The sequence below is a fragment of the Otolemur garnettii genome, unplaced genomic scaffold (genome assembly GCF_000181295.1).
Source record: "Otolemur garnettii isolate 467f Iridium unplaced genomic scaffold, OtoGar3 scaffold00176, whole genome shotgun sequence".
Lineage (NCBI taxonomy): Eukaryota > Metazoa > Chordata > Mammalia > Primates > Galagidae > Otolemur > Otolemur garnettii.
In genome coordinates, this window is record NW_003852571.1 from 1,124,388 (window position 1) to 1,132,687 (window position 8,300).

Genomic DNA, 8,300 nt, shown 5'->3' on the forward strand with positions numbered 1-8,300 from the left:
TCCAGTTCAGAGTGGAAAAGGTTTCTGTTTTACTCCATTCAGTGAAATGTTAGCTTTGGTTTTGTCATAGATAGCTTTGATCAGTTTCAGAAATGTGCCACGTATGCCTATACTCCTCAGTGTTCTAATTAGAAAAGGATGTTGGATTTTATCAAATGCTTTTTCTGCATCTATTGAGAGGATCATATAGTGTTTGGTTTTACTTCTGTTGATACAGTGAATAATGTTTATAGACTTGCATAAATTAAACCAGCCTTGCATCTCCGAGATGAAACCTACTTGATCATGATGTATGACTTTTTTGATGATAAGCAGTAATCTATTGGCTAGGATTTTGTTGAGAATTTTTGCATCTATATTCATTAGTGAAAATCTCCTTTTTAGTTGGGTCTTTTCCTGGTTTTGGAGTCAGGGTGATGTTTGCTTCATAGAACATGTTGGGGAAGATTCCTTCCTCCTCAGTTTGTTTCTGGAGTACAGGAATAAGCTCTTCCTTGAAGGTTTGATAGAATTCTGGCATGAATCCATCCAGAGTAGGGCATTTTTTTTGTTGGAAGATTTTTTTATTGTTTCTTTCATCTCAGTGCTTGAAATTGGCCTGTTCAGGAGCTCTATGTCTTACTGGCTAAATCTAGGGAGAGGGTGTGATTCCAAATATTGATCAATTTTCTTCACATTATCAAATTGCAGAGCATAGATTTTCTGGTAGTGTTCAGAGATGATCTCTTGTATCCCTGTGGCATCAGTTGTTATTTCCCCTTAATCATTTCTGATTAAGGTTACTAGAGATTTTACCTTTTTATTTTTAGTTAGTCTGGCCAAGGGTTTATCTATTTTATTTACTTGTTCAAAAAACCAACTCCTTGTTTCATTAATTTTCTGAATGATTCTTTTGTTTTCAATTTCATTGATCTCTGATTTGATTTTGGATATTTCTTTTCTTCTGCTGAGTTTATGCTTAGATTGTTCTTCTTTTTCTAATTCCACAAGATGGCTTGTGAGTTTGTTGATGCGCTCTCTTTCTGTTTTTCGAATGTAGGCATCTAAAGCGATAAATTTTCGTCTCACAACTGCTTTTGCAATATCCCACAGGTTAGGGTAGCTTGTGTCTTCATTGTTGTTATGCTTAAAGAAGTTAATGATTTCCTCTTTTATTTCTTCCTGCACAAAAGTGTCATTCAACAGAAGGTTGTTTAATTTCCATGCCCTTGTGTGGGGTTGAATCTTTTTGTTGGAGTTGATTTCCACCTTTAGTGCCTTGTGGTCTGAGAAGATACAAGGTAAAATTTCCATTCTTTTGAATCTGTTGAGGTTTGTTTTGTGTCATAGGACATGGTCAATTTTGGAAAATATTCCATGGGGTGATGAGCAGAACGTATATTCTTTACCTTTGGGATGGCTTGCTCTGTATGCGTCTATCAGGCACAGTTGCTCTATGGTCTCATTTAAGTCCCTTATATCTTTGTTTAATTTATGTTTAGAGGATCTGTCCAGTTCTGTAAGAGGAGTATTAAGGTCAATTGTTATTATCATATTATAAGGTATCATATTGCTCAGACTGAGTAATGTTTGTTTCAAGAATCTGGAAGCATTTAAATTGGGTGCATAAATATTTGGAATTGAAATGTCTTCTTGTTGTATTTTTCCCTTGACCAATATAAAGTGACTATCTTTGTCTTTTTTGACTTTAGTTGCTTTAAATCCACGTGTTTTTGAAAATAAGATTGCAACCCCTCTTTTCTTCTGTATTCTGTTTGCCTGAAAAAATTGTCTTCCAATCCTTAACTCAGAGTTTGAATTTGTCTTTTGAAGCTAGGTGTATTTCCTGCAGACAGCAAATGGATGGCTTGTGTTTTTTTTTAATCCAGTCAGCCAATCTATGCCTCTTCAGTGGGGAATTCAAGCCATTAACATTTATTGAGATAATTGATAAGTGTGGTAGTGTTCTATTCATTTTATTATGTAAGAGTCCATCACTTAGTTTTATCTTTTGCATCATTGCAGAAGCTAGGTTCTGTCCTTTAATTTCTGAGTTCTTAGTTTGCTGTTGATCCATTGTGATGGTCAGTGTGTAGAATGGGTTGAAGTATTTCCTGTAGAGCTGGTCTTGTGGTGGGGAATTTCCTCAGTGTTTGTAGATCAGTAAATGATTTGATTTCTCCATCAGTTTTAAAGCTTAGCTTAGCAGGATATAGAATTCTGGTCTGGAAATTGTTCTGTTTAAGTAGATGAAAGGTAGATGACCATTGTCTTCTGGCTTGGAAAGTTTCATTAGAGAAGTCTGCAGTCACTCTGATGGATTTGCCCCTGTAGGTCAACTGGTGCTTATTCCTGGCAGCTTGAAGAATCTTTTCTTTTGTCTTGACTTTGGACAGGTTCATCACAATGTGTCTTAGAGAAGGTCAGTTAGAGTTGAGGTGACCTGCGGTCCAATATCCCTCTGAAAAAAAGTGTGTCAGAATCTTTGATGATATTAGGGAAATTTTCATTTATAATATTCTCAAGTATGGCTTCCATTCCCCTGGGTCATTCTTCTTCCCTTTCTGGTATACCTATAACTCATATGTTTGAATGTTTCATAAAGTCTCATAATTTTGTCAGTGAATGTTCTGCTTTCTCTCCCTTCTTTTCTGCCTCTTTAACTTTCTGAGATATCTCAAGAGCTTTGTCCTCTACCTCTGAGATTCTTTCTTCTGCATGGTCTAATCCATTGTTGATACTTTCTATTGTATCTTTATGTTCCTTAATTGACTGCTTCAGTTCCTTCAGCTCTGCTACAGCCTTTCTATATTCTTCATATCATTCATCTTTAATTTAATTCTGTTTTTGGATTTCCTTTTGGTTATTTTCCACTTTATCAGCAGTTTCCTTCATTGTTTCCATCATTTCCTTCGTTGTTTTCATCATCTGTATTCTAAATTCCCTTTCTGTCATTTCTAACATTTCTTTATAGGTGGAATCCCCTGCAGCAGCTACCTCACAGTCCCTTGGTTGGGGGGGGCGGTTGCTCTGGACTGGTTTTTCATGTTGCCATGCTTTTTCTGTTGGTTCTTCCTCATGAGTGATTTATCTGCTTCCTTGCCCTAATTTTCCTTTCACTTCCTCTTGCTCTTTAAGTTACCTTGCCTCTGGACTAGGGTTTCAATGAGTCCTTTTGGTATAGGACCAGAAGTATGAGTTGATTGAAGAGCAGGAAGAGAAAGAAAGAAAAAAAAAAAGGAAAGAAAAAAGAGAAAGGAGAGGGGGTGGGTAAAAGGGAATAGTAACAAAAAGAAGAGAGTCACAGAAAGAGGGAGACAGGAGCAATATAGGTGTACAGTAGGGTACTTTGACCCAACCTCTGGGGGTGCCAGGTTGGGTTGTTCCCTTGAGGTCTGCAGCTCTTTGATAGCCTGTTCAGACACAGCACCCCACCTCCACCAAGTAGAGAGGAAAGACAAATATGCTATAAATCAAACCAAAACAAGTAAACAGAAAACTTTACTGGATATAATTGGGCAAAAATCCAACAATAGGTATAGAAACACTAGCAAAAATGAAGTTCTAATTGTTAAAAAAAGCAACAATGGAAAATTATATGTAAACTAGAAAAATGAAAAAAGAAAAGAAATGAAAAATCTATAGGGAAAATGTTGAAATTTTAAAAAACAAAGCAGACAAACAAAAAAACAGTATATATATCTTGCTGAATATTGTCTGGGCAAAAAGTGATCTTCTGGGGTATGAGATGTTTATCACAATGCTGATACAGCTATAGGAGATGGAAACTGGAGGCCTCTGCTGATTTCTCAAACCATGCAGGGTGGAGAGCCTAAATCTCACCTCAGTCCACCTAAAAGGCAGTTTAAACTGCCAACCTGGGCTAAGCAGAAGCTTTCCCAGGAAAGCACTTGTTGCTAGGATCACTCCTGAAGTGGCTATCCACTTACCCAGTGTGCCAAAACAGATCTCACACTATGCCCATGAGGGCCAAGGCTGTAAAGCATCTCAGTCCCCACCTTTAGGCTTCTCAGTCACTAGGTTACTCCATCCCCCATCCCACCTGATCCTTGCTCTGCGACCCTGAGGGCAGAGCTTGGTGGGGCAGTTCTCCTACAATGGCTCCGCATGGCCCACAATCAAACACTATTAGCTCCATCTGGCTCAGCAGTTCAGTCTGGGGCCCTAGACAATGCTTAAAGTCCTCCATTCTCTTGCCTAAGTTCTCCCAAGGTAGCTCAACTGAGTGCCAAGTCCAAAAAAAACCCAAACAGCTCACAGGTAAGACCTTTCCAGTTTGCAATCTCACTGCTGCTGTGTTTACAGTTCCTGGCAGGTTTCGACCTAAGGAACACACACAAACATTTGCCAGTTCTCCAATGCTTTTGTCCTCCTTATGGGGTCCAGAAGTCCCTCACTGACTCCTTGTGTCTCCAAAGGGATATTTCTGGGCAGATCCCACCAGCCAGAGATGACTGAAGTCTCCTCTCCCCAGATTCACCATGCCCAATTGCAAGAAAGCTGTTACTCCACCACCATCTTGCTCCTAATCCCTTCCCTGAACACTTTCAAGTAGTCAAGAACAGAAGGTAACCTAAGCTGCATTCACAGGGACAAAACAATGTAAAAATCCTGTATATGTGTGCATGGTAGGGTATGCATTCATGTAGAAGAAAGGAAAGGATTTTAAAATTCTTGGGTTATAAAATTAAATCTTGGATTGATGATAGCAAGAATCATAGTGCTATTGGAATATCATCATTGTGAAGTTATTCCTTGACACATTTCATTGATAAGCCAGCCACAACTTAATATTTGTTACCTATATCAATTTGATTAATAGTTCTTTTTTTGTTTGTTTGTTTAATGAGACATAATCTCACTCTGTTGCCCATTCTACAGTGCTGTGGTGTCAGCCTAGATCACAGCCACCTCAAACTCCTGGGTTTGAGCAATCCTCTTGCCTCAGCCTCCCAAGCATCTGGGACTACAGTTACCTGCCACCTTGCCTACCTAATTTTTGTGTTTTTAATAGAGATGAGGGTCTCATTCTTGCTCAGACTGATCCTGAACTCCTGATCTCAAGTGATTCCCCTACCTGGGCTTCCCAGAGTGCTAGGATTACAGGTGTGAGCCACTGCACCTGGCCAATTAATAGTTTTTTCTAATAAAAAATAAATGATACTATTTAATATAACTAAGATATAAATAAGATTTGGAATGAGCAAAGGATTTACTTGGTTTTTAATTAAGTTCATAAATCTCTTAGGCTTTTATCTTTTTAAAAGAGAAGATGGTGGTCCTTCTCCGTTATTGTACCTGCCTTCACCAATCATCTGTTTTCACAGACTTACTTCCACACAGGGTCCCTCTCATACACTTTTGTTTTCCTAATGCTTTTCATAACACTCTAGTCCATATTCTGAATGCTTAGGCCAACAAGTTAATTGAATAGTTAGTATTTTATGTAATTCCTAGTTTATGAAAAAAAGCAGTAGGTTAGTCCATTAGCTATTTAATAAATTTGCCAAATGCAGGAAGGAAAAAATTCATATTAACTTTGGTTATCACAGTATAAATTTTGTGTTAGTGTTAGCATTATCTGAACAGTATGTTGTTTATATTGAAGGAATAGTTATAGTTAGACTCTTTAAAATAAGGAGAATGTGGTCTAGAGTTACACATTTTAAGTCTTCCACTCTGTCTTATTAAAGACAGGACACAGAATTTGTAATAAAATTTCTCCTTTGGAATATTATAATGTTACCTAATAAATATTCACATAAAGAGAAAGAATGATAAGTTTAAGTTAATGAATATTTAACCATAAACCATTTTTGTTTAATAGATTTCTTTTTGTGTTTTGTTTAATAGATTTCAGTTTGTGTTCACAGCAAAATGAAGCAGAAATCACAGCATTCCCACTTACCACCTGCCTCCCCCAACATGCACAGCCTTCCTCACTGTCAACATCCCCGACCAGAATGATACACTTGTAAGTCAGTGAACCTACATGAATGCCTGAGAGTCACCCAAAGTACATAGTTTACTCCATTGTCACTCTCAGGACAGCACACTCTATGGACTTGGCTTGCATCCACTATTATAGTGTCACACAGAACAGTTCCACTCCCTGCTCATCCATCCCTCCCTACCTCCTAACCACAACAAACACTCATCTATTTACTTTCATGTAACTCTGCCTTTTCCAGAATGTCAGTGTTGAAACCACACAGTATACCTTCTTTTCAGATTGGCATCTTTCACTCATCCATTAAAGGTTCCTCCATGCCTTTTCATGGCTTGGTAGCTCATTTCATTTCAGCATTCATTTGTTATCTGGATGTACCACAGTTTATTTATCCATTCACTTATTAAGGGGCATCTGACACTCATGTACAGGGGTTTGTAGGGAAACAAGCTTTCAATTCAACTTACATGAGCAAATACCAATATTACTACTAAGTTGTATGGTAAGCATTTATACCATGTTGCATTTCCACCAGCAATGAATGAAAGTTGCTGTTGCTCTCCACATCCTCACCAACACTTGGTGCTATCAGTGTTTTGGGTTTGGTACATTCTAACAGGAGTGTCATGGTACAGGTTGAGTATCCCCCATCCAAAATGCTTGGGACCAGAAAAGTTTCAGAATTTGGAGTTTTTTGAATCTTAGGGATGTTTTATATACACACAGCCAGAGGGTAGTTTTATATAAAATTTTCAATAATTTTATTCATGAAACAAAGTTTGTTGCATGGAGAAACATCAGAAGGCAAATGTGTCACTGTCTCAGCTGTTCATATGGACAATCTGTGCTCATTATCTCAGCCACCATAGGGAAAGTTTTTGCTTTTGTTTTTTAATGCTATTTCTCCAGGTCACATGTGGTAGCCATTCTACCAGCATGCTCTTCTGTAAGACATTTCACACTTATGCTCCTGTGCAGTTTCTCTAACAGCCTGATTTTCTGTGCTATAGATAAACATAAATGTTCCCTCACTTTCTTTTCACAGTTACCCAGTAGGGCAGACTTTTTTTTACATTTTCAGCAATATCTTGCATCACTGAGCAAAGAACAAGCAGGAGGAAACAAAACACAGTGAGTAATGCACCCTTGGGGGCTGTGGAGGGATTTACCTTTGGCACATCTGCCTGCACACACACACCATTCTACCTCTGGGGGGCGTGCGGGGGACTTACCTTGGCACATCCGTCTGCTCACGCGCCATTCAGCCCCTCTTTGTGGAGCTGCCTGCTAAGGAAATCAGTGCAGGTGCAGAAAAGTGTATCACTGCTGAAGCGGTGGTTTTTTTCCTTGGAGATGCTGAATAAACTGTGTGTTGTGTACCTGCATATCAACCCTACCACTCATGGGAGGCCAGGAGTGGAATTCTCAGCCTGTGGTGTCATGTCAGTGCTCACAAAATTTCAGAATTTGGAGCATTTGAGATTTCAGATTGTCCAATTAGGGATGCTCAACCTGTATCCCATTGTCGTTTCAATTTGCAGTTCCCTAATGCCTTACGATATTGCACATCTCTCCATATGTTCATTTGCAGTATGTCTTCTTTGGTGAAGTGTCTGTTCAAGTCTTTTGCCCACTTTTGTGATTGGGTTGTTGGGTTTCTTATTGTTCAGATTAAGTTATTGTTGAGAGTTCTTTCTTTGTTAAGGTGACTGGAAGTCCCGCTTTTGGTGGGACAGTCCTAATTTTTAACAATTTGTCCGGCATCCCACGGGCTTTTTAAAAAAGTCCCGATTTTTGGAAAGAATGCATGACAAGCTAGGGAACAGCGAGAGAATGGGAAGGGAGTATACGGTTTTCTGCTGCTGAAAAGGTTAATGTAACTCCATTTGGGAATGAAGAGGTTAATGTAAGTTCATTTGGAAATGAAAAGGCTAATGTAAACTCCCTACTCCCCTCCTGGGCAAGGTATCAGAAAGAGACTGGCTCCCTCCCTTGCTTCTAGGCAAGGACAATTAGCTCAAAAGGAGCCAAACTGTCTGGAACAAACAAGTAGCCTCCTCCCTCCTCCCCAGAGTAAGGTGATCAGACATCCCGCTTTTGGCAGGACAGTCCTGATTTTTAATAATTTGTCCTGCATCCTGCAGCATTTTTAAAAAGCCCTGATTTTTGGAAAGAATGCACAACAAGCTAGGGAACATGGGAGAACAGAAAGGGAATATATGGTTTTTGGCTGCATTGTGGCTATTCTGCCAGGATATGTGCTTTATATTATTTTTGTTAATTTTATAATGTTAAACTTTAATAATAACAAATAATTGTTGAGAACTGATTATCGAGAATTGCTTATCAA